The sequence below is a fragment of the Mirounga angustirostris genome, unplaced genomic scaffold, assembly GCF_029215605.1.
Source record: "Mirounga angustirostris isolate CCGP_5_RB_7025 unplaced genomic scaffold, mMirAng1.0.hap1 SCAF_8, whole genome shotgun sequence".
NCBI classification, from domain to species: domain Eukaryota; kingdom Metazoa; phylum Chordata; class Mammalia; order Carnivora; family Phocidae; genus Mirounga; species Mirounga angustirostris.
Genome location: NW_026991716.1, coordinates 30,004,190 through 30,008,549, shown reverse-complemented (window position 1 = coordinate 30,008,549; position 4,360 = coordinate 30,004,190). Strand labels below are relative to the sequence as shown.

The following is a 4,360-nucleotide window of genomic DNA, read 5'->3' as shown; positions in this document are numbered from 1 at the left end:
TGTTATCTCAACTGCTATCACCTTAGATACTTTCTCCTCCACATGCCCCAATATTCAAAATAGCCCTCTTATTAGATTAGGTTTTCCTGATTAAAAGTTGCTGGTGATCCTGTACCCCAAGGTTCCTAGAATTCTGGGATATTTTTCTTGGTCCAAAGTGTTCTAATAGAGTCTAGGGTGTCTCCAAATGGAGCTCCCTTGCAACAGGTCCGGAAGGACAGACCTTGGGGCTATTTGTGCTGTTCTGCGAGAGGATCTGGCTTGATCTTTAGGGCAAAACTCTTTAAACTCACATGGCGAATAAAGGAGGTGTGCTGAAGTGCCCCCTTTCTGTATGTACCAGGAAAAATGTGTTCATAAAGTTTATGAGCTCTTTGTCTTTGTGATTTCCTTTGGCTTGGTTCCCAGAACTTTTCAATTGCGTGAGTTGGAGGTTTGCCAAGATTATTTCTATGGTTGAAGGGTCTGTATGTGGTAGAATTGGACTGTTGGGTGCTTCCTTAACTTCTTTTGTAATTTTATTAACTTGCTAGTGGGCCTGTTATGTTTTTGAGATTCGGATATCCTCAAATCTAATGAGTTGTGACCAGACAAGACACTATTTCCATCTTTCCTTGCTTGTCTAATTCTTTTTCACTTTTCAGTTCTCTAGCAGTTTCACCTGCAGATGGTTCTGCCTCCACTGAAAGCTACTAAGAGAGGGACTATATATTTTTAGAGAAAGATTGTAAACTCTTCTCTGCCTGCCCAGTATGGTAGCTACTAGTTACAGGTGGCTATGACAATTTAAATTTAAATAATTTAAAATTAAATGAAGATTTCAACTCCTTAGTTGCACGAGCCATTAGCATCTTCAATGCGCAGAAGTATATGTGGCTAATGGCTACTTTATCGGACAGCTCAGACACAGAACATTTCCAGCATAGCAGAAAGTTCTATTGGACAGCACTGCTCTAGATGTTTCCTGATGCTCACATTCACTTTCCAGGTCCTAGCACTCTCTAGTTATGTAGCCCTTCTTTCCAAAGTTGTTGTTGAAGGGTTTCTTCTGTCAGTATGTTTTCTTTATATTCAGTTAATATAATTAGGGTTTGTTTAGTGACAGAGCAATGACTAGCATATTTTCCCGGCTGCTGCTAAAGGCACAGCCAAACCACAGAAGCCCTGGCGCTGCCAAAGCCTCTACATTTGGCCATATTTATTTTGGCTTTTGTATGCCTAACTTTTTCTCTAACTTTTTTTGTTAAAAATGTTGGAGTATTCCCAAATGGACAAATTGCCCCACTGCTTGTTCCAAGTGTAGATTCCACTCTTTGCCACAAGGTGGTGATGGGATCCTACTTAATATTCTTGAGTTTTATTTTATTTTATTTTTTAAAGATTTTATTTATTTATTTGACAGAGAGATACACAAGCAAGGAGAGTGGGAGTGGGAGAGGGAGAAGCAGGCTTCCCGCGGAGCAGGGAGCCCGACGCGGGACTCGATCCCAGGAACCTGGGATCATGACCTGAGCGGAAAGCAGACGCTTAACGACTGAACCACCCAGGCGTCCTTATTCTTGAGCTTTAAAGAACATTTAAAATTCAGATCCTTGCAATGCTGCTTCCTCAAAAAACTGAGAACGTTTCTCATGAGGATTAACAATACCCTACAATTTCAATTCCTGCAGTTGTTCAATAACAAAGGAAAGAATAACCCCCCCGGAAGTGAGCGTAGCTGGGGCGAGAAGGCGACTGTGGGGTGGGGGGCGGGTCTGCACCGAGCACTTGGATTCAGCTCCTCCATTTCCAACCTGGAAGACGCTTACACCGAGTCCCTGGAGCCTGAAAAGCTATTACAATGCCCCTGCGATATAAACCACCAGATCAGGGCCTGCAGGTTTCCTTATCATCTTATCGAGTACAGAAAGAATCATCCTGATATCGCAAATTGGTTGCTTGTCCCTTCAGTGCTCGCCACCAGGGATCCCGGGCCGAAATCAGGCATCATATCTCAAGCTGCGATGATAAAAGCTGTACTGAGCAGGATGTTGTGAACCGAATCAGGAACCTTGGACAGGAGGCTCTGGCGGAAAGCACATGGCAGTGCATCCTTGCGATGAAGACTGGGATAAAGATCTGTGGGAACAGACCAGCACCCCATTTGTCTGGGGCACAGCCAGCTACTGTGGCAACAATAGTTACGGGTATGGAACAGACGAGTAACCGGGCTTCAGGCATGCGCGTTCCCAAGGCTCTGCCGTGTATTCTGCCATAGAAAAACAATGGAAACACACAGTAACTGAGTATTTATCTCATCAAATGCCAGGCCCTAGAAGACTCTTGCTTCTTCCTGCTACCAGTGGGTTCTTCATTTTTTCCCTCTTAATTTAATTGTAGAAAGATAAACTGTGACTTTCAAACTGACAAGTACCTTTTCTTCTCCTCCCCCCCCCCCCCCCCCCTGCTTTGAGTTCTCACTCATTTAATACAAGAAAGAATCTTTGGTGCCTGGCCAGCTCAGTTGGTAGTTCCTGGCTGGCTCAGCAGGTGGAGCACGGGACCCTTGATCTCAGGGTTGTGAGTTCAAGTCCTACGTGGGGCGTGGAGTCTGATAAAACAATTTTTTTTCGTTTTTAAAGAGAGAACCCTTAAACTCAGAAGAATTGTTTCAAATAAAGCATCAATGCTGATTTAAAAAAAAGGGAAAGGATGAAGTACTAAGTAATTTATGTGTTATGAAAAAGAAATTTCCCTATTCTGTTTCCACATGACAATCCTCTACTCTCAAGAGGGCAAGCTTCATAACGGGACTCAATGGTCAGAATTCTGAGTTAACTCACAGCTTTCTGACTGTCATCTGATGACACCATTTTGGGAGGAATTCTTGACCAAACAAAATCAGGGAGACCCTCTTCTTGTCAAACCCTAAATTAATGTATTGGTTCTGCTTTATAAGGACGCTAAGGGAACAGGCAAAATGTTTTTAAACTAAGTTCCTTTTAATTATGACTCAAGATAATATTAAATGAACTCTTAGGCATATAAATGCTGGTTTATTAGTCCTCTGCCGACAAGGCTTGTTTGTTTCTTATCAAAATCCGAAATAGTGAAGTCTCTCTCGTTTTAGGCAGTGCAGGCAATGAGAAGCTCATTCATAGTCAGACTTCTTGGATTTGAAATTGTTTGGGCACTAAGTGGATTGCCTCTCTCTTTTTTCCAAGATGTTGGACAGTGGACATATGAATTACAACTTAACTTTCTCATTTGGGGCACTGAAAGGGGGGCTATTATACTCTCTACTAGAAATATCACAGGCTAGAAATCACGTGTAATTTCTCATGGCATTGAACAAAAACCAAAAACTTCAAAGAACAGAATACTTTCCTCTGCATCCTTTGTTTGTACTTCAGCTTTTCAAAAACTGTTAAATCTAAGGGCACCTGGCTGGCTCAGTCAGTGGAATGAGAAGCTCTTGGTCTTGGGGTTGTGAGTTCGAGTCCCCTGTTGGACATAGGGATTACTTTTAAAAAACCTGCTTAAATGCTAATAGGATTCATAAAACATTTGTAATAATAATTTCACATAATAATAATGAAACATAATTATATGAATTTAGCTCCATGTCTTCTGCAGTAACCCATGTTTCCAGAAACCTAGTCTTTAAGGGTGTTTCTGTATCAATATATGTCTTTCTTTGATAAAAATGGATACTCATGTTATTTTGAAAATTGTCAGCAAAATGGATGGTTTGCCCCTGTGCAGAAAAGAAGTAACAGCAAGTCTGACTACCATCCTTTTGGCCTGCTTACAAAGTTGACCCCTGCTTGGCATCTGGGAGCTTGGATTTTGAAAGGGTTCCCACCATTCTCAGACCTGATAAGAATGTGCCTAAATTGTACCTAAATTGTACAAATATATGGTTTATGCTGCTTTTTTTTTTTTTTTTTTATTGCGGCTTTCCTTCTGCAAGTCTGGAATTTCGGTATGTGCTAGATATATGGTGCCTACATGACCAGGCCCCAGCAAAAATCCAAAGAGCTGAGCTTTCCTGGCAGACAATATTTCACACGTGTGATCACAACTCATGGCTGGAGGAATTAAGTGCGTCCTGTGGCTCCAATGGAGAGAGGACTTTGGGAAGCTTGCACCTGGTTTTTCCGGGCTTTGCCCCATGTGCCTTTTCCCTTGACGGACTTTGCTTTGTAACCTTTGCCGTAATAAATCATAGCCGTGAATACAACTATATGAGTACAACTATATGATTCCTTCTAGTGAATCACCTAATCTGGGTGGTCTTGGAGACCTCCGACACAGCCCCTTATTTGATCACAAGATGGTTATCTTGTGGTATTTAAAATAACCAAAAACTGACTTAAAG

General features: G+C 41.8%; 1 pseudogene; it reads left to right on the top strand.

The window, feature by feature from the left end:
- The first annotated feature begins 1,402 nt into the window (after window positions 1-1,402).
- LOC135365547 (gametocyte-specific factor 1-like) lies at window positions 1,403-4,360 on the top strand (annotated as a pseudogene).